Source organism: Acinonyx jubatus, chromosome X (assembly GCF_027475565.1).
Source record: "Acinonyx jubatus isolate Ajub_Pintada_27869175 chromosome X, VMU_Ajub_asm_v1.0, whole genome shotgun sequence".
Classification (NCBI taxonomy): domain Eukaryota; kingdom Metazoa; phylum Chordata; class Mammalia; order Carnivora; family Felidae; genus Acinonyx; species Acinonyx jubatus.
The window spans coordinates 6,506,400-6,528,684 of NC_069389.1; the positions used below are offsets into that span (position 1 = coordinate 6,506,400).

Below are 22,285 nucleotides of genomic sequence, written 5' to 3' on the forward strand. Positions count from 1 at the left end.
TCCCCCCCCCCCCCCCCCCCCCGCTTCCCCCGCCGAAGATCTGTTGGTAATGCTTACATTTATACAAAGAAAATGTCAACTTCTTAAGTAGGTTTTGTGACTGATGGTTAGCAAAGCATCCTATCTATGCTATTTTAGTATTAAGTATTTCACTATTTATTAAGCTTGGTGTGTAGGATTTTTGGTGCTTTTCTGGAGAGTTACAAGGGTTTCTCCAAAGACGTGATGAAAAGAGGTCCAATTGAGACCACTTGTGATCACTTGATATATATACACTTACCTGTGTGTGATACGAGGAATATCCTAAGGAAACAACACTCACTAATGTTGATTTATATTCATGCAAAATAAGGAATAAAAAAGAAAGGCATGGGCGCCTGCGTGACTCAGTCGGTTCAGCGTCCAACTCTTGATTTCGGCTCAGGTCATGATCTCTTGGTTCATGGGATCGAGCCCCACGTCAGGCCCTGTGCTGACAGTGTGGAGTCTGCTTGGGACCCTCCCTCCCTCCCCACCCCCCCATCTCTCCCTCCCTCCCCCCCCCCCCCGCTTCTCCCCTGCTCATGTTGTCTCTCTGTCTTTCAAAATAAATACATAAACTTTAAAAAATTCTTAAAAAATAAGACACAAAGCTTAAGGCTAAGCAGTATCAGTTTTATACAAAATACCATGCCTTTGTCATGCTTGAAGGTACCGGTTATCCCCTGGCCTGAGTTTCTTAGCACAGACGACACAAAGAGCGCATTCTAGGCTCAGAAAAACCTCTTTCTCCCGGATGCGCAAGTGTAGATTTTCCTTCCTTCTTCTCTTGCCTTCTGTCATGGCGTCCTGGGCAGCATCCTGTCTTCTCTCCGGGCCCAGAGGTGGGCCGCGGGCTGTACCACCAGGAGGTGACGGCTGCCTGCCTCTGCTCCTCCAGGGCTGGGTCTCGAACAGCAGCCCCCCCCCCACCCCCCCCCCCCCCCCCCCCCACGGCCAAACCTGGCTCGCTGCCTGCTTTTGTGCACACTTCACGCTGACGATGGTTCTCATGGTTTTTTTTTTTTTAATGTTTCGTCTTATTTTTTGGGAGACAGAGACAGAGCACGAGCCGGGGAGGGGCAGAGAGGGAGACACAAAATCCACAGCAGGCTCCAGGCTCTGAGCTGTCAGCACAGAGCCCAACGCAGGGCTCGAACCCATGGACTTGAGATCATGACCTGAGGCGAAGTCTCAGGTTGGACTCAACCGACAGAGCCACCCAGGCGCGCCTGGTTCTCACATTTTTAATTGGTTGGGGAAAAAGCATCAATCTAGCCTTTTCAGAAAGAGTCTGCCAACTCCAGCTCCATCAAATGAGACCTTTGAAACAGACGTCAGAGATCATGGGTCCCAAGCCCACCGAGGATCTAAAAGCCACTCAAATGCTTGCATTTCGCAAGTAAAAAGCAAGGGGAGTTGTTCGCTCCCTCCTGTACCAGGCGGGCTCCCTGGGGACCTAGAGTTCCGCTGTCCCTGTGCTCCCTGCACAGACCTGTTCTTGCGATCCCATCACCTGTAGGACCTGCACACCTCGCAGTTTGGACTTGGGAACAACGTGCAGCAGCTAGTTCGCTGTGGAATCTTGGAGAAAAAGAGCACTGCGCCGCCCCCCCCCCCCCCCCCCCCCCACTAAGGTCCTAAAAGCAGCATGAAGGACGCTTTCATTTCCTTCGAGCTTCCGCGTGGGGCAGAGCGGCCGGGACGATGGCACACACAGATCAGACGGCTTTCTCGGAAGGCAGGGCAGAGGGGACGGCCACGGCCCCTTCCCTCTCCGTGCCCAGCCTGGTGTGGCCGTCCCAGCAGTCACTGAGCGACCCGTCCCTTCTGATTTCAGTCCCTGTCAAAGGGGCTGCGGCTCTGGGCTCCCAGAAATCGTTGTCCAGGGCCCTGCCCCCGGGTTCTGGGCCATCGCTGGAGGGAGAAAGAGGCAGACGGACGCGAGCGTGAAAATCCTTTTTGGAGTCGCCGTGAAAAGGAGAAAATGAGAGCTTTGATGTAGACTCTGTTTCCAGCACTCCATTTGATTCTTTGTCCACAAGCCGAACGAAAATAAACAGTAATTTAGAGGCAGTGTTTATGTAACCTAGAAGAATGTCGGTCAAGTGCGGGGAAGATGGAATCTGGGTTAATGCAGGACCACCTCCCGAGCGCTCTCCCTGATTGCGGGCTTCGGTGGAAAGCTAATGAAAGGAAGCAATTTCGGTTTTTGTTAGACTCTTCAAAATCCCCTTGGTAAAATATGGACTTTTTTCTTTCTTCTTTTTTTTTTTTTTTTTTTTTTTGCTTGGAAAAACACAGATTGTTTTGTGAGATTGTTTGTGAGATTGTTTTGTGAGAGCTTATCATTTGGTCATTTTGATGGAATGTAGGTCGGAAAAGCGTGATGCAGAATGTATTGCGTTCGTAAGACCTCTCAGAGCGGATGATTCTGGCTGTGAGTCATCGTAATCTGGGAAAGCACACTGCTCTTGTTCCAAGGACCGTATGCCTTAAATAATGTCAGGCCACGTTCTGTCTGGGGACGTTTTGGTGGTTTAGACTGGCGATTCTCAGCCCGCGGCAGCTGTGTCCCCCAGGGAGCATGTGGCATTGTCTGGGGATAGTTTTGGTTGTCATAGCTCGAAGGGGGGGGAGGGGAATGTTCCTGGCATGTAGCGGGGTGTGACCAGGGATGTTGCCGCCGTCCTATAGGACACAGGATAGCCCGCACCACAAAGAATGGCCTGGCCCCAAATGTACGTAGTGTCAAAGTGTAAGCATTCTGGGCTAATGAATGTCTTAGAGTCTCATCTTGTGAGTTTTTAAATGTAAGATAGTACATATATGTGTGTGTGTAGACACACATATACATACACATGTGTGCGTGCACACACACAACGCTGCTCACTGTACACACGACATAGGCCGTGGGACGTGTGCCCTGGAATCGGGCTTTAACATGGATCCCCAACACTTGCCCAGGGTATTGTAACCTCCTGGGCATTGGCACATATATGTTGGTGATGTCGGTGACAGTGACGTGAAGACCCGAGGGCATCTTCTGTCCTGCTCAAGGGTGCAAAGTAGAGCGGATTTCATATTTTCAAGACGTAGTTTACAATGTTCTGATTTTCAGGGTGGCGCATCTCAACGGTTTTCTTTTACGCATGTAAGTAGATTATGTTGTGAGTATTCCCTTTACAGCTTCACGACCTGAGCTTCCCGGTACAAGAGCCGAGATGGGTGCAGTGGTAAAGGACTCTGATGCGGACACACAAGCCCCCTATCAATGTGGAGGAAGAATTGTGTGGGCACATGGTCGTTTTGGGAAACACGTGTGTTCCGGGATGTTTGTGGAGAGTGTATAGGATCTCTCTCCGTGTTTAGCGTTGCATATGGAGGTCACAAAGCAGAGAACGACGGATTCATGGCACAGACACTTCGCGAGCACAGTAGGCCAGGTGCTCAGCAGGCACTGGAGTTGTGGAGCCTAGTTTTCCCCCTTGAGACCCTTACATCTGGTTGGAGAGGCACGTGAGACCCTCAGATCCGGTCGGAGGGGCGGGTGAGACCCTCAGATCCGGTCGTAGGGGCGGGTGAGACCCTCAGATCGGGTCGGAGGTGCAGATGAGACCCTCAGATCTGGTCGGAGGGGCAGATAAGTACCAGAGGCTCCATTGCAGGGATCAGAGCTGCAGGGAAGGTGTGGACGTCACTGGGCACCGGGTAAGGACCTGCTGGATATGTGGGTGCCGGGCCCTTAGATGAGGGAGGAGAGGAGGTGTGTGGTGTCCGGGACGAGGCGGGGCCCCTGCCCACGTGGTGCGTACCTTGGCCTTGCTTGTCCAGGGGTCCTCAGATAGGCCTCCGTCTGGGTCTGTAAATGTCGCGGTCGCGTTTATCCTGCCTTCGAGATACGACATTTCTGGTTTGGGTGTTTTAGGGCAAAGGGGGCGGGAGGTGTTTGGGGACTGAGCTGAGCTTTGAGGAAAATGGCGGTGGCGTTCACTGAAGAGGGAGCGGTCTAGAATTGAGGTGCCAGCCTTCCTGCTGGGTGGGTCTGCAGTCTTGGGAAAACCATCCGGCCCCAGTCCGTGTATCCCTGATCGGGGGAGAGCAGTGCGTGTGGGGAATAAACGAATAAGGTGTCAGTAAGTGTTTGGTGCCTTCTGAGGTCAAGCTCGTGGGAGTTGGAGCTGGCCGGGTTTGCACCCACCTCTGGTTCCTGATATCGGGCCAGCCTAAACTGTGAAGTGTGCCAGGCAGAGCTCACACGTGCCCACCCCCTCGAGCACAGTCCCCTACCAAAGAGCGGTTCTCACTACTGGTCAGAGTCCTAAAAATAGCACTCCCATCTCCAGCCGCTCTTTCCCCTGCCATCACCACGTGCTTCTCTCATGCTGCGGCGACTCTGGGTGCTCTTCCCATTTCTTAAGGTGGCCCTCGATCGTGGTGGCAGGCAGAGCAGTGGCCCTCGGAAGGTGTCCACTCCTAGTCCTGGAACCCGTGAGCGTGTCTCCAGGATCTTGAGATGGGGAGGTTTTCTGGTTGTGTGGGCCACAGTCGCCACTGAGACGCCTCCACGTGGAGGAGGAGAGAAGCAGGAGGGTCAGAATCCGAGAGGAGGGTGTGCGCTGGAGCAGAGGCTGGAGGCATGGGGGCCCACGGGCCACAGGATGCTGGTGGCTTCCAGACGCTGGACACGCTGAGGCAACGGACTCTGCCCTGGAGCCTCAGAAGGAGGCTCTGCCCCTCTGACCCGCTCCAGACATCTGGCCTCCAGAACCCCGAGAACAAATCTGGGTAGTTTGAAGCAGCTAAGTTGATGCTAATTTGTTACAACAGCCATAGGAAACCAACCCCATGCATAAACCAGAGGTGTTAACAGTCCAGAGTTGGGTGTACTGGGACCAGGGGGGTCCATGTAAGAAATGGACAAAAGATCAGGGTCCAGGACTTCTGCTCGATGGCCTCTTCCTCCTCTTTTAGTGAGAACACAGCCTGGCAGTGAGATGGGTCACCTGTTTGTTGTCCTTCTCATTGACCCTACCACGACGGACCACATCTGAACATGTTCTTTTATTTATTTGTTTGTTTGTTTGTTTGTTTGTTTGTTTTGAGAGAAAGAGAGGGCTCGCCCAAGCGTGGGAGGAACAGAGAGAAGGAGAGAGAGAATCCCAAGCAGGCTCTGCTCTCTGTGCAGAGCTCGGCGCGGGGCTCGATCCCGCAAACCATGAGATCGTGACCTGAGCCGATACCAAGAGTTGGACACTCGATCGACCGAACCACCCAGGTGCCCCTGGACAGGTTCTTTTCAAGAACCTGGGCAAACAATAATCCTACAAAATTCTGATTTTATAGTGAGGGTTCAGCCTGAAAAAGAAGAGTATACTCCACAGAAAAGGCTGAAATTAAAGTGGGTGAGTTACAGACATCTTTTTAACAATGCCGAAGTTCACGCTTCTCTGGAAGAAAAGCTCTACAACAGGTTCATTAGCTACTGGGCAGTTTTAAAAATATATTTCACTGTCATTCTTGAAGCTTCGTCATGTGTCACAACAGAAAATTGAATTTTGTAATCCACTTATTGAATTTAAAATCCACTTATATTGAATTTAAAATCCACTTAAACTAGGGTTTCAGGTGTTAGTGTTCTTGGCTCCTAATAAGCAGATATTCTAGTGAGTTTCATCTTCTGGGTTCTGTTGTGAGTGCCACAAGAAGCGTTTTATGTATTTCGATTTTCATCGCAAAGCAGCTGAAAATTATGTATAACTGTGACTCGATTCAATACAATTTATTGTTCAGGCATAATTTGAATTAGAAAGGCCTTCTATATGCCTCTTACCAAGTTAGATTGTGCAATTATGCTTTTGACGCTAGAGGAAATGTACTTATTTAAAGTATAAAATCCTTTTTATCAGAGCAAATGAAGTTTCCGGTTTTTTTTTTTTAAATTGGAAATTTCTCTAGTTTTTTGATCATACAGTAACAGCGTAACAGTACATTTTGTTTAGTGTTTATACACACGGTCATAGGTAATCTTTGCTTCAAGGATCTTAGGGTTTTTTTTTTTTTTTTTTTTTTTTTTTAGAAAAACAGCTTTACTGAGGCATCGTTTACAACATTCACCTGCTAGAGATGTACAATTCAGTGGTTTTTAGTAAATTCACAGTCACGCAGGTATTATCACAGTGCAGTTTCAGAACATTTATCGGCCCCAAAAGACACCCTGTGTCCACCAACAGTCTGTCTTCCCCTCCCTGCCGGGACCTAGCAACCCCTTATCTTTGTGTATCTATGGATTTGTCTCTTCTGGACATTTCAAGTAAATGGAGTCGTACAGTATGTGTATTTTGTGTCTGATTCCTTTTGTTTAGTATGATGCTTTTCAGAGTTCATCCCTGGTGTAGCATGAGTCAGTATTGTGCTTTTTTTTTTATTGTTGAAGATACTGTCTTATTAGGCACGGACCACAGTTTGCTTATCCACTTGTCATTTGATGGACATGTGGGCTCTTCCCCTTTTGACTATTAAAAATAAGCTGCCTTGAAGATTTGTATACAGGCTTTTGTATGCACCTATGTTTTTACTTTTCTTGGGCATATTCCTCAGAGTGGAATTGCTTGGCCATGTGAATTCTGTGTTTCACTTTTCAAGGAACTGCCAGATGGTTTTCCAGAGTGGCTGCACTGTTTTACATTCCTACCCATGATGGATGAGCATTCCAGTTTGTCCGTATCCTTACCAACACTTGTTATCATTTTGCAAAGAAATTTCTGAATCTCTGTTATGATGCCCACAAGTGTCACCTGTTGAGTACTTAGGAAATTAGGGATTTTCACTACCTGCCTTAGAGTCCACAAACCCCTTAAAGAAAGAAGCTAAGGAGCGCCTGGGTGGCTTAGTGGATTGAGCATCCGACTTGGGCTCAGGTCATGATCTCACGGTTCGTAAGTTCAAGCCCCATGTCTGGCTTCTGTGCTGACAGCTCAGAGCCTGGAGCCTGCTTCTGATTGATTCTGTGTGTCCCTCTCTCTCTGCCCCTCCCCTGCTCAGGCTCTGTCTGTCTCTCTCCGAAATAAATGAACGTTAAAGATAATTTTTTTTAATTAAAAAAAAATAATTAAAAAAAAACAGCTGGGCCGGACGTACGCATCTGTGCATCGTATTAAGTCTGTCCTAAAGGTGGTTCTGCATGGATGAGACAAAAAGGGATTAACAAGTGATTTCCAACACAAAAAGGATTGTGGGGCTCTGCTTGCCCAGGGACTGCGGAGACAGGGCTTGGACCCAAAGGATGAGTGCTGAGTGAGTCCTGGTTTTGTGCCACTTGTCCGGGGAGGTAAGTCCGCAGATGTAGTGGAGCTCGTTTCTGGGTCATTAACCCTTGTTCTGTGCTTCCAGATTCCATCGGCAGCCTTCATTTGCCCATGTCACGTAACCTAATGTGTTCACGGCTTCTAGAGATTAGGATGCCCTGGAAGAGTCGCTTGGGTAGTTCAGGGACAGGCTGAAGTTTGGCACGAAGGCAGGTTTTCAGCCAGGAAGCTCTAACGGGGGGAGGACAACAGCACCGCGGTTGGTTGGCTCTGCAGCGTCCTGTGGGAGGCGCTGTAGAGACCGTGCTTGCTTGTAACGTGAGCCCGCAGACCTCACACTATCCCTTGCGGTGATTACAGGGAATATAGTCTACTGTTTCTAAAACAGGGTGCCGAGGGCCCTAAAATGGTATGACTGGAGCACGGTGGGAACTCAACGGCAAGAAAAAGGGGGTGTGAGTTTCTGATCGCTGCTGCGACAGGTGACCACAAGCTCGGTGGCTTAAAACAACACAGATGTATTACAGTTCCGGAGGTCACAAGTCCAAAGTGGGTTTCACTGGACAAAAATGGAGAAATCCACAGGGCCGCTTTGTTTTCTGCGGCTCCTAGAGGAAAATCTTTGTTTTGCTTTGTTTTGTGATGGCCTTCCCCACTTCTCAAGGCTGCCTGCAATCCTTGGCTCATGGCTCCTTCCTTCGTCTTCAGAGTCAGCAAATAGCTGAAGTTTTCTCACGTGGCGTCACCCTGACACGGGTTGTTTTGCAGCCCCATTTAAAGGGGTCCCCTGATTACTTTGGGTGTGTTTGTCACTTCTTTTTTAAGGTCAGATTAGTAACCCGAATTCCATCCGTCACGTTTATTCGCCCACGTTGTGCAACCGGATATGTTCACAGGTAGTAGACAGGAGGGTGTGCACAGCTTGGGTGGGGAGGGGTGTTCCTCTGCTCAGCACAGGTTGTCTGCTTACGGTATTGTGATCATTTATTCCTGATGGTATTATCAGCCCCGCCCCCTGCTTTTCTCGCTGTGTAGGAACGAGCACTTCCGGCAGGCCATATAATGACCTTGGGTTTGTTTTCTGGAGCACAGTACTCTGGACCTGGTAATGAGGTCCACCAGATCTGTGCTTTAGGAAGATTCCTGCAGTTTTCTGGATTTGCAGGGGGAAAGATCAGGAGAAGGGAAGCTGTATGCAATCGTTCAGAAGCCAGGTACCATGTAGGGCAGTGGCAGTGAACATGGAGAGACCCAATGTTAGAGGCTTATGGGGTCGAAATGATAGGCCTTGGCATCTGATTGAGGGAATGTGGGGAGGGGGTGGCAGAGAGAAAGGAATGGGGCCAAGATGGGAGCAGCAGAGTTTGGGCCTGGGGGTGCAGGGTAACGTTTGGTGTATAAAAAGACATCGTAATGCGAGTCTGGGAAGAAAGTGAAGATTGCATTTGAAATAGTGACCTTCAGGTGCTGGACAGGGATCCACGTGGAGATAGGAGGCAGGCGGAGGAAATACTGCCTCGAAATAGAGCTTCAGGATTACCTACAAAGAGGGCCGCCGTCGGGAGATGGTGTTATAGGGGAGCAAAGCTAGAGGAAAAAGATTCAAGAACAGAGCGCTGGGAAAGTGTTTCATGGATGAGGTGATGAACCAGAGAAACAGTCTGAGAGAGAGGGGTTATGAAACAGAAAGAGGTCGACTCATTCGGCACGTATTTATTGAGCGGCTATTGTTTGCCAGGTCCTGAAGAAATAAAGACAGATGCAGTTCCTGCCCTCGGTAGAGTTTACGGTCCAGCCCAGTTGTTCTGGACCCGCTCACCTGGGTGTGTGGCCATAACAGTAGCTGGGGACAGGCGAACAGTAGTGCCAGATGTCCCCGAGGAGCGGGGAGGATGAAATCTCATTATGTTTGTTGGCGTTATGATGTCAAGATAGCAGATCGAGGAACCTTCCTTTGACGATTCACGTTCTAAGCAAGGGCCCTTCCTACACACTTCGCCATGTGAGAACCTCCAGGTTTTTTTTTTTTAATGTTTGTTTATTTTCGAGAGAGAAGAAAGAACATGAGTGGGGGAGGGGCAGAGAGCGAGAGGGAGACACAGAATCTGAAGCAGGCTCTAGGCTCTGAGCTGTCAGCATGGAGCCCTTTGTGGGGTTCAAACCCACGAACCGTGAGAGATCATGACCTGAGCCGAAGTTGGACGCTTAACCGACTGAGCCACCCAGGCGCCCCAGAAGCTCCAGGTTTAAAGACTCCCTGCTTCTCTCTACAGAAACTTGTGTCTAGGACTTTGACATTCCTAGTTTGTCATTCCAGATCCTAGGCAATCTCAGATGCTGACTTGTCTCTAATATCTAGAGTTGTCACATAATTTCTTGTCCCCATCGGGGACACGTTTGAGAGCGAAAGGCAGCACTGTTCTTCATGACCTTGAACAACAGGCATCAGCCAGAATCCTCAAGCCAAAGACAAGTGGATATGTTGATGTCTTGAAATGAGTCATAGTTAGCACATTAAGTTTGTCCTGAAATTCTCAACTCAAATTTGTGAAAAAGGTGTTTTTTTTAAAAAAGGTTTGTTTATTTCGAGAGAGTGTGATGCGGGAGGGACAGAGAGAGGGAGAGAGAGAATCCCTAGTGGGCGACGCTGTCCGCACAGAGTCCGACCTGGGGGCTTGATCTCATGAACCGTGAGATCATGACCTGAGCCACCCAAGGGTTGGACGCTTAACCGGCTGAGCCACCCAGGCCCCCCCCCCTCCCCCCCCCCCCGGGGGAAAGTGTTAATGCCAGATGGTTTGTAATTGTTTCCCAGCAAGCCTGGAAGTGCGTTCATACACACTCATTCAGGCACGGTTTCCGGGCTGTTGTCAGTTTTCTCGTGTGCGCTGTGTTCTGCACATTCCTACAGACCCTACCGTGATGGCCGGGAGGGCACGCCATCTCAGGGTGTCACCGACATGCTGCCACGATGCAGTCTTCCCGTTGGGTGTTTCTTCCCTGAACATTAGGTAATGAGAGCGTAGCTTTCTCCTTGTCCCCAAGTTGGCCCTCGAAATTTTTTCACGCTTAAAAATGACTTATTTTATTAGGCATTGCTTAAAATAACAAGTTGAATGCAGCGGAGAAAACATTTGTCTATACAGGGGGTTACCAAGCAAGTGTTAAAAATGATGTTATCATACAGGGGCACCTGGTGGTGCAGGCAGTTGAGCGTACGACTCTTGATTTCGGCTCAGGTCGTAGGTGATCCCGGGTTGTGGGATAGAGCCCTGCGTGGGGCTCTGCACTGAGCATGGAGCCTGCTTTCTCTCTCTCTCTCTCTGTCTGTCTCTGTCTCTGTCTCTCTCTCTCTCTCTCCACCCCATCCCCCGTTTGCAGTCTCTCTCTAAAACAAACTACAACAACAGAATCACAATATGATACAAATGGCATGTTTTTTGGCATTGAAATGTGTTCACTATATACCGTAGTGCGTTGCTGTGACCTCAGGGGACCTGCAGCCCAGTTGGGACTTGGAGCGCGTCTAAAACGTGTCCTTGGAGTCGTGCGGGCTGCGCGGAGACGTGCACACCACCGCCATGTTGTTTGTACCCCCTCAGACTTGATTTATTTATGTCCCTGTGCTTCGGTGTCGTGCGATTAGATCCCATTGAGAATTATTTTCAGAAGCAGCCCGATGAAACGTCTCCTGGACCCCACTGACTGAGAATAGAGTTGTACGGAGTGCACACGTTCCTTCCTCTTGGGGGCCCATGGGAGAAATTGTGCACATGCTTCATTTTTGGGATACAAATATCTACTCATACTTGTTTCTTTGAATAGATGTCTGGGAAACTCCAGAAACCGATTTTAGCTCCGTGCCACCGATGTAAACTTGTGTCTGCTGGTAGGCTTTGCCTACGTCCTCATCTGTCAGCTCTAGCTCATTCTTCGCGCCATTACCTTCCGTTTGCCCTGATTTCCCCCAGTTAATTATTTTAGTTTTGCCATTGTGCGTATTTGGAACCCACTTCAAGTGTTTTTCTTTCTCCCGGTGGAGAGTTACTAAGTATCTCAGTGAATGAGAGCAGTGTGGTTTCTTGGAGGTTGTTGGCTCACGACAGCTTTTGAATTCTCATGTGTTAGTAGCATCTTATTTTAATCTGGCTGCTTCCCGCTGAAATGCATCGGGCAGAGCATATTTCTAAATTTAGTGTGAGCGAGGCTTGGTCAAAAGCAGCTGGCCAGCGGACCCGAGGTAAAGCTTTCTAGGTCTCTCAAGTCTGAAAATTAAACTTCTGTAAAATCACTTTATGAAAGAAAGATTCGTAACAATTAGCAGCACTCTGGAATCACTTGATCGTCCTGGGAAAAAACTCACACCATTTAAAAAAACAAATTCTCCGGCTTGAAGTTACCTCGAACGGAGGAGCGGAAATTCTTTTTCTATCTCTGGCAGCAAGGTGCGGCGGCTTCCTCTAAACTCCATTGAAAACAGGACCTTGGGGCCCCGGATGTGCTCCATAACTTTTGTCGAAAAGCAGGAAGTGAAAATGAGGTTATGGAAGTAAAAGGTCTTCAACGTCTGCCACTAAACAGGTATAAAGAATTAGCATGGGGCCGCCTGGGTGGCTCAGTCAGTTGAGAGTCCGACTTCGGCTCAGGTCATGATCTCGCGGTCTGTGAGTTCGAGCCCCGCGTTGGGCTCTGTGCTGACGGCTCGGAGCCTGGAGCCTGCTTCCGATTCTGTGTCTCCCTCTCTCTCTGCCCCTCCCCTGCTCGTGCTCTGTCTCTGTCTCTCTCTCAGAAATAAATAAAACATTTAAAAAAAATTTAAGAATTAGCACAGAGAGAATTGGTGTTTCTCGATTTACGAGAAGGAAAGCTTGGGAATAACTTGTTGGGATCAGCTCAGTGCCTCGGCTGCCCTCCGTTAGTCACCGCTAGTGCTGACGGTCTCCCACAGGTCAGGGGCCACGCCGTGTATCTTAGCGTGACTCCCGGGTCGTCATCTGCGGCCACACGTCTGCTTCGTGACAAGGCTGTGAGCTGATTGCATCATGCATGGACTACGATGACAAGGGCAGTTTTGGCCGACACTTGCCTAGTTTCCGCTGTGTGCCAGGGAGGGTTCTCTGCTCTCCTTGTGTATGAAGGGCGGCGTGTACCCCTGACGTCGTCATGAGGGTTCACCTACGCACCTCGCGCAGAAGAGGACCTGGGGTGCGAGGATGCCCGACCCCAGGATATGCACGCAGCTGGCACGGGGAGCCAGGCGGTTCTCGCGGAGCCCTCTGGCCCCAGTGTCCGTGCTGGTAATCGCCTGGCTCACTTGTCGGTGTGGAAGCACAGGAGTGCGCCTGGAGGACACACGTCTGAGGACCAGGCTTGGGTTCCAGGGAGAGCTTGCCGAGGGGGTAACATGCACGAGTGACGCAGAGACGTTAGCCGTGATGCAGCACTTGGACTTGGACGTATGGTTCTTTCAAAGGGTGCAAAGCTGGGGAGTGTGAAACCAGTTAGGAGGGCTTGCACACAGCCCGGGCAGAAGCTGGGGGCGTGGTGTTCTTTTTGAGGTGGTTGTCGTAGGGACTGACCTGTACGTTGTAGGATGTGTAACAGCGCCCCTGGTCTCTACCTACTACGTGCCAGGAACCCTTCTTCCCCCGTTGCAGCAACCTAAAATGTCTCTGCCCATCGCCAGTGTCTCTTGGGGGAGGGCATAATCACCCCCAATAGAAAACCTCTGGTCTAAATGCTGGGGGCAGGAGTGACCCACAGTGTAAACCACAACAGAATTCCCAACGGCCTCTCCTCCCAGCTGTTGAATTTGACACTTAAAAATTCCAGGGCCGTCCGGCTGGCCGCCTGGCTAGCATGTGACTCTCCATCTCAGGATCATGAGTCTGAGCCCCATGTTGGGTGTAGAGATTCCTCAAATAAATAAAAACTTAAAAAAAATCAATTTTTGGAAAAGTCTCGGGCTTAAAAATCATTTTGAAGGCATCTGTTTCCAAAGGGGCATAGAAAGTTGGGGATTTCTATGGGGATTAGAAAGTTGGGTATTTGGGGGTTTACCTTTACAAGAGTTGTTCAAGCTTTTTTCTTCTTTTTCCTTAAACGTTCATTTATTTCTTTTGAGAGAGAGTGTGTGCATGTGAGTGTGGGGGAGGGTCAGAAAGAAAGAACAAGAATCCTAAGCAGGCCCCGTGTGATCCCACGATTCACGAACCGTGAGATCATGACCTGAGGTGAGTTCAAGAGTCAGAAGCTTTAACCAACTGAGCCACCCAGGCGCCCCCACCTTCTTTCATTATAGTGAAACTCCAGTATGTTTGTGTAAGAGTGTTGGGGTTTTTTAGTCTTGATTTGATGTGAATTTTTATGTAGGGCATCTTCCTGATCTCCTGAGTATGGAGGTAACACTTAAAGGACGATGCTTGGTGACCAGAAACAGATGTGTGGATGTGTGTGTGTTTTAATACTTAGTTCTTAAATGAGCAGACCATGGACACTGGTGTCCCGGATTTTGGAGTATGTATGTAAGCAAATAATTGAACGTAATTGTTTTACAAAAGGGATTTGCTTGCAGCACTGTTAACTGAAATTGAAGACAGTACGATTGACCTTTCCAGGTGAGTGGGAGATAGCAGGTGTTTGCAAATGGTAGAAACTGAAATGTGATCACTAGGGCCGTATGATGTTCGGAAACTTTTAATCATAATTTCAGTGAACAGATAACGCGCTTGACAATTACATTTAAAATTATGCTCCGTGCTCACTGCAAAATGTGGAGACGGTACTTTGGGAGATGAGGAAGAGGTTCAGTGGATTCTTTCCTACCTCATGATGCGCGATGCCCTCTATAAACAAAAAACTGAATAGAGTCACCTGAAGATTATCTTCATACAGCTTCGTATTGTATCTGCGGGGAGGGATTCAGATGGCTGCTGACTGACAGTTTGCTAAGTAAGAAAGATCATGTTCTCCTAATACTTTAATATGTCTTCTTTAAATGTTGTGGTTATTTTTCTCTCACTGAAGATCAGATCAGTTTCATGCCACTGAATGAAATTTAATCGCTCGTTCTAATTTACATAATAATTGCTTAGAAGCAAATATTGTACGACTGACAGCTTATTAAAATTTGCTGTGGGTTTGTTTTCTTCCGTTGCTATCGGCCCTAGATTCTAGATAGATTATATAATCATAAGCCCGGTCAAGTCATGCCATTACCTTGTATCAGATTTTCACGTGACAAGCCGTATCTGGGTCTTTCTGTATGAAATCTGCTTGGTGTATCATAGTGTGAGTCAGGAAAGAGCCTTTCGTTTGTTGTGAGCGGCATATGGCTGCCTCTGTTGGGCTGGGGTGGTGGGTGAATGGGAGCCACATGTGCCTATCCGTATGCATCCAGATACATCAGTGTGAGTGAGAAGCATGGACTCTGCTGGTTGTACAAGCCTGAAGGGCTTGGCATTAACATCATAGTAGATTAAAAAGGAAAAGGAAAATCACAGAAATCAAGTTTGGTGTCTGTTTTTCTCCTCTTTGAACAGTTGGTACTTTCACGCTGAACTTCTGAACCCTACCGACATAATAAAAAGTCGTGTTTTGCAGGAACAAAGGGATATGAAATGACTTACTAAAGAATAGATGGAAAAAAATGTGTTTCCCTATTGATCCCTAAATAAAAAAGGAATGATTTTCCCTGAACATTTATTTCCCGATGCCCACAGGGCTAACACGCTCTTCCTGAGAGTTGAGAAAAACCATAACGACTTTCTTTTGGTTTGGATCCTACTCTTAATTCGTTTCCAGTGCACACCTGTTACAGGCCTGCTGTATTAGTGGGCTCTGAGCTCTAAAGAAAATGGGTCCCAGTGATGGAGATGACACAACGGCTTCATTGGGTTTGTCTTGGGTGCTCGGGACTTTTGCAGTTTGGGTTTCGTTTTGGTTTTTGCGGTTCTGTTTTCTGTCGTGGCCATTGTGTTGTTGTTTTTAAATGTTTTTTAACGTCTATTCATTTTTGAGAGACAGAGCATCAGGGGGGAGGGGCAGAGAGAGGGGGAGACACAGAATCCCAAGCAGGCTCCAGTCTCTGAGCTGTCAGCACAGAGCCTGACGTGGGGCTTGAACCCACGGACCGTGAGATCATGACCTGAGCTGAAGTCGGACGTTTATCCAGCGGAGCCAACCAGGCACCCCTCATGGTCATTGTTAATAGAATGTCTGGATAACAGTGTGTGATGTTTGTGGTATTTGTTGAATGAGTAAATGAATGAATGAGAGCCCAGAGAATGTTCTGGTATGCTTCTTTAGTTCTGTCCCCTAAACCCCCTCCTGTACAGAAGTAGTGTAGGGCGCTTGTGTTCTCATGAAGAAGGAGACCATGAGGAACTTCATAGTGAAAATAGTAATGGCGAGGATGTAGAAATTATACCCGATTTCTCCTCCTCCACCTCCTCCTATTTTAAGTTTATTTACTTATTTTGAGGGGGGGAGTGGGCAGAGACAGGAGGGGAGAGAATCCCAAGCAGGCTCCGCACGGTCAGTGTAGAGCCTGATGTAGGGCTCGAACTCACGAATCAGGAGTTCATGACTCGAGCCAAAGTCAGGAGTCGGATGCTTCACCAACTGAGCCACCTCGGCTCCCCTCAGTTCCTTCTTCTGAACTCACGGTTAATATCATCTTAGAGTTGGGGCTGAAGGCACTGACTGCTTCTCCTTTGTCATCCCCCATCTCCCCATTTGTCACAGTCTTTAGATTTGTGTTAATATGGTAACCACTGGCCACATGTGACTATTTGTACTTGAATTAAAAATTAAAAAAAAACTTACTTTAAAAAAAAACTTTTAAATGTTTATTTGTGAGAGAGAGAGAGACAGAATGCGAGTGGGGGGAGGGGCAGAGAGAGAGGGAGACAGAGAATTGGAACAGTCTCCAGGCTTCCAGCTGTCCGCACAGAGCCCGATGAAGGGCTCGAACCCATGAACCGTGAGATCATGACCTGAGCCAAAGTCGGACGCTTAACCAACTGAGCCACCCCAGGCATCCCACACAGGCATCCCAAAATGAAATAAAATTTAAATGTCAGTTCCTCAGACACACTAGCCAAACATTTCAAGTGCTTAGTATCTACATGCAGCTAATGAATACCTTATTGGTCAGTGAAGCTAGAGCGCAGAAAGTTCTGTCACATAGACGAGAGATGGTTATTCAGATTTTTGCCTAAAGGTATTCCAAGGAAGAGAGTGTGGAAAAAAAAAATACGATTTCACACCAGGTTACTAGAAAAGAGAATAAAAATTAAGCACATAGAGGGGCGCCTCGGTGGCTCAGTCTGTTGAGCTTCCAACTTTAGCTCGGGTCATGATCTCACGGTCTGTGAGTTCGAGCCCCATGTCAGGCTCTGTGCTGACAGTTCAGATCCTGGAGCCTGCTTCAGATTCTGTGTCCCTCTCTTTCTGACCCTCCCCTGTTCATGCTCTGTTTCTCTCTGCCTCAAAAATAAGCAAACATTAAAAAAATTTTTTTTTGAATTTAAAAATTAAGCACATAAAAAAAATTATTACATGAAAGCTAATTGTCATGTCATTTTGGAATATTAGAGGTAAAGGCAGTATCTAAGCAGTATTCTGGATTTAAAAGTCACGTGAAGGATCTAGAATCAAAATGATACCAGATTTCTTAATGACAACACTGGAAGATAGAAAAGAGACTGAGCAGGGCGCCTGGGTGGCTCAGTTGGTTAGATGTCCGACTTGAGCTCAGGTCATGATCTCACGGTTTGTGAGTTCCAGCCCTACGTTGGGCTCTCTGCTGTCAGCGCAGAACCTGCTTGGGATCCTCTGTCTCCCTGTCTCTTGGCTCCTCCCCGACTCGTACTCTCACTGTCTCTATCAAAAATAAATAAACGTTAAAAAAAAGAGGAAAGAAAAGAGCCTGAGCATAGAATTCTGTGCAGATAATGTTCACTCAAATTTTGAAGTCATGGGATGCCTGGGTGGCTCAGTCCGTTACGTGCCCGACTTGGTCCCAGGTCATGATCTCGTGGCCTGTGGGTTCGAGCCCCCACGTCGGACTCTGTGCTGTCATGACAGCTTGGAGCCTGGAGCCTGCTTTGGATTCTGTGTTTCCCTTTCTCTCTGCTCCTCTCCTGCTTGCGCTCTGTCCTCTTCTCTCTCTCACTGAAAAAATAAATAAACATTAAAAAAATTTTTTAAAGAATTTTGAAGTCCTCTCTTCGCGAGCTGTTAATTAAGGGTAGAATAAAGATATTTATACATATTCAGGATATAGGTAACATTTAGTTTTTACACGTCATTTCCCTGAAATCTACTAGAGAATGTGTCCGGCCAAAATGAGAGAGTAAACCTAACACTGGGGAGAGTTGGGATCCGAGAAACAGAAAGAGATACAGTGTATTCTCAAGATGTTGTTATGGTTTCAAGGCATGAAGTCTATATAGCAGGCCTGTTGCTGACAATTACAGACTGGAGCAGAGGCAAGACATTTCAGAAGGTCTGATGTGTATTTGGGAGATATAGGGATGATTGAGGAGGAAACACATAGAGGTGACAGATTATCTGAGAATTTTGATCACGTGAAAACCTGAATCAAAAGATTGTGGACAGTGCTGGAAGAATTACCAAAGGATACAAAGAAAAAAAAGAAAGAAAACTAAGAAAATAAAAACAAACACAATTAGTAACTCCAGGAAAACAAAAGGTTTGCATAAGAAAGGAATTGTAATCACACCATACTGCCCATTCCATTGTCAAAGTAATTATCTGTCAAATACACATTTAGCCAAAAAAACGATGACACTACTGGGAAAATGTGGGCAGGTAAGCAGAGAATTGAGGGTGGGGATTTAAAAAAAACCAAAATCCTTATGTGTATTTGAGAAAATCAAATAAATATTATCTGAAGCTGATAGGAAATATCATAAGCATGTCTTTTAGAAACAGGGAAGTCATACTGAGGATCACTGCCAGTAATTCCAACAGTTCTAAGATTTGAAAGTGGTTGCTTTGGGAAGTAGAATTGGGGATAGATGGCGCTATAAAAAGCTTGGAAGTAAAGAGAGGAGCCTTTTGCCTCACCTGTATTTTATTTTTTAAAACAATGTACATGTCGGGGCACCTGGGTGGCTTGGTCGGGTAAGCATGTGATTCTTGATCTAGGCTCAGGTCATCATCTCGCGAGTTTGAGCCCCGTATCGGGCTCTGCGTTGACAGCAGATTCTGTCTCTCCTCTCTCTCTCTGTCTGCCCCTCTACCCCCCTCAAAATAAGGAATTTTTTTTTTAAACAGGCCAATTTGGAGTGGATTATGAGGATTGTTATAAAAAAAAAAAACATACAACGGTGTACATGCATTATTTTGAAAGGGATAAAAATGCTTTGGAACATGGAAGTATATAGGATGTATCTGCTATAAAATTATAGAAGTCTTAGTGTGGTCAGCCTTGGCAGGATTGATATTTCAGCCAGGTAATTCTTTGCTAAGAAGGGCTATCCCGAGTGCTTTACTAGATGGTACTAACATTCTTCCTCCGGTCTCAACAACTAGAAATGCCCAGTGTCCCGTGGGAGACAGCCCTGTTTGAGAACCCCTGCTTTAAAGGATTTAAAAACCGTTATTGAATGAATTTGTGGCAATACATAAAAATGCTATTCGGTACCCGTGATGCAGGAAACAGCAGCTTCGTTACACAGAACTTGAACCCCGTAGCGAATGAAGTGTCCTCCGTCCTCTGGTTCCTCCTGCCAGCGCCCGGCTTAGCCCCTGGCTCTCGGCCCGGTTAGCTCAGGGCTCACTAAAAAAAGAAAGGGCTCAGGAGGAAATGGCAGCTTCTTTGTCATGCTCAGTGGCCTCTGAAAACATAGCTGACATTTTTTGCATTGTTTTCCCGATGGCACAACTTGAATTTCTCTGGGGTGCAAATGTTAATCCTTATGGCAACTTTGGGACAATATGGCAGCCTTTGGATGTATTTCTGTGGTCAGTTGGCTGCGGGACAGACAGACGCACACATTCTTCCCCCCACCCCCTCCAGCATCCCTGTGCAGCGCTCTTGGTTCAGTTCTTGGCAAGTGTTTTCCCTGAGAATTTACAAAGGAAGTCAACAGGAAAATGGTTCCTCAGATTTTGTGATGTGGATAAAACCTCATAAATAATTTAATGCCCTCATTTCACAGCCGAGGAATCTGTGGTCCAGGGAGAGTTGCTTATAATTAATTAGGAGCAAAGTGAGACCTGTAAATCTGCCCTTCTTCCCCCCGCCCCCAACTTTCCTTCCCCGCTCCCCTTCTCCCTCTTTCAGTACAATGTGTGTGCACAGTAATACTGTGGGATGAAGACAGAACAGGGTAGGAAAACGGATCAGGCATCTGGCAAGTTGCGTTAGCAATTTTCACACAGTCGAGGGCTCTGAGCGCCGTGCACCGGGGACCCGAGCGCTTGTAAGCTTAGAGAAAACGGAAAAGAGAAGTGGTTGGCTCGTCCAGGGTGCCCCTGGCTCCTGCTTGGGCAGAACTGTGTGGCTCGTGTGGAATTTTGGAGTCACCCCCTCCCCCCACCTCCGCCCCCGGGAGTGTGCCGTCCGCGGAGCCACCTTACCCCGGGGGCCACCTCTTCCCCGGGCGGGACAGGGCGGCCCCATTCTGGCATCCTGGCACCTTGCTACACACATCCGCTTTCCCCGCACCCCGAGAGTGCTTGTGACCCCAAGGTCCTCTGGCCTGCAGCTGTTGCCTCAACCGCAGCCCCTTTTCTTTTCCTCCTCGCCCGGCCTCTTGGGCCAACAGGGATTTTGCTGCCTCCAGGAAGCCTCCCCGGATTTCTTCCATGGGGCGAGCGTGGGCAGACAAGACAGTGTGGTTGCTTGTCATCCCGTCCTCTGGAGTCCTCCTAGTCCTCCAGCTCAGTGGCAGTCATTTGTTAGTCGCTCCGTGATTTTTGAGAGCGGTCTGTCCCTAGACGCCAGGGACCCCACACCGCCCAAGATTTCCTCCTAGTTCTCTGCACTCTCCTCTCTCACTGACAGCTCCTTCTGTCAGGGTTCCATGCACACCGTGCGGTCTGTAGACCGGTGGTTCTCAGCGGGGCACTTGTGCCCTCCGGGGGGGGGGGGGGTGGGGGGGGACGCCTGGTAACAGCCGGAGTCAGCTTGGGTTAGCACAGCGGAGCGGGCGGGGCGTGTGGATTGCCACCTGCATCTGACGCGGGGAGTCCAGGCGTGCGGCTCAGGGCACAGAGCAGCCCCAACAACAGTGACCTGACCCACAGTGACCGCGGTGCCCGGGGCGAGAAACCCTGTTTGGGGCACTCCCATTCAGGCCCGTAGCTTTTGAAGGTCATGGTCGTGGGATGAGTTCCAGACAACGCTGCAACTGTGATGTCTCCTGCTTGCTCGGGCGGGTGTACTTGACTACCTCGTTCACAGTCCACTGAGCGACGGAATAGCATTTCACCGCATCACCCACAGAAAGTCTCCATTTTCCTCTCCTCGGTCCTGCGTCCCAAGAAATGGTACCGCCTTCCAAGTTGTGGCCCAAACCCTGAACCCGGAAGTCATGCTGGGTTCGTTTGTCCCGTCCCCGTCATGCATGCTTCCCCGCCCCCTCCCCCTCGCGCGTCCTCTAGGTCAGAATGTCTTCGAACCCGACACACTCTCTCTGTTTCACGATCATCTTTCCTGCCAGCACGGTGCCGGCCGCGAGCGGCTCTGCTGAGCAGGAGTTTCTCTGGGAGTTCGTTCTAGGCATGACAGGAGCCCCCGGAGAGGTTTTTAAATAGCAGGAGGGTCAGATTTTCTTTTCTCATGAAGCCTGGTACTGGCTGAAGAAGAAGGTATAGTGGAGCTTGTGTAGGATCCATTTCTTTCTTTTTCTTTTTTTTTTTAATGTGTCTTATTTTGAGAGAGAGAACGAGCGAGGGAGGGGCAGAGAGAAAAGCAGAGAATCATAAGCAGACTTTACACTACCCGTGCAGAGCCTGATGCAGGGCTCGATCTCATGAACCAGGAGATCATGAACTGAGCTGAAACCGAGCCTTGGATGCTTAATCAACTGAACCACCCAGGCGCCCCAGATCAGTTTCCGTTCCATGGGCTGCAGAGCCCTCTGGGACTTGGGACCTGTTATTACTTAACCTCTGGTGCCCAGCCCGCCAGACTTCCTCCCTCTTGGCCAAGATCATTCTCACCACAGGACATTTGCACTTGCTGTGCGTGCAGCCTGGCCTCCCTCGCCCGCGCTCAGGTGCTCCCTCCTCCAAGAATGCTGTCCCAGGCCCCACCAGAACTCTGGGGACTCTGTCCCACCACCAGCTGGGGTTTCCGTAGTTCTGTCATCCGAAATGATCTTGCTGTCCATTTGCTTTGTTTATTGTCCCTGCTGTTCCATCCTCACATTCCCCCCTTTCCACTGCCAGGTTGGGGACACCCCACAAGACCCATGCGTCTCTAAGACCAGAGTGGCGCCGAGCGCCATTTCTGTCTTCCACGAGGCCGAACGGCAGTTGTTGTCAGGAGAAACTTTCTGACTTGGGCTAAACCTAGAAACACCTGTGTTTTCACTTAGCTTGTTTTTGGAGGGTAGAGAAGAACGTGTCTGGTAAGAGCCGAGTCGATTTTTCAGTTACTGAAATTCCCTGGTGATGTGATTGTAATTGGTTCTGCAATAATGAGCATTTTGAACGGATCCGTGTGAACAGTGTCATCGTGTGCTTTAAAGAGGGGAGGGAGCCTAAGATTCACCCTTGGCTCTTGTGTGGCATTGGACACAGTTATTATTTCGGTTTTGCAATAGCCCCGATTCACATACCTGCTATCCTCGAGTGGTCTCTGCGTGGACGCTTTTGCCTTACTTTGCGTATTTTTCATTAACAGCTAACCGAAGACAGAAAGCGGGCCTCAAAATAAACCCTCGAAGGAAGAAGGGATTTGCCTACATTTGGCTCTGAGT

General features: G+C 48.5%; 1 protein-coding gene across 4 annotated transcripts in view; it reads left to right on the forward strand.

Moving 5' to 3' along the window:
• TBL1X (transducin beta like 1 X-linked) overlaps positions 1-22,285 on the forward strand; it is a 233,433-nt gene that overhangs the window by 63,780 nt on the left and 147,368 nt on the right. For all 4 annotated transcript variants that reach the window (XM_027050613.2, XM_027050611.2, XM_053202052.1 and 1 more), the window contains one exon: positions 22,210-22,283. The gene's annotated coding sequence lies outside the window, so the exon portion shown is untranslated. The remainder of the gene's footprint in view (positions 1-22,209; positions 22,284-22,285) is intronic.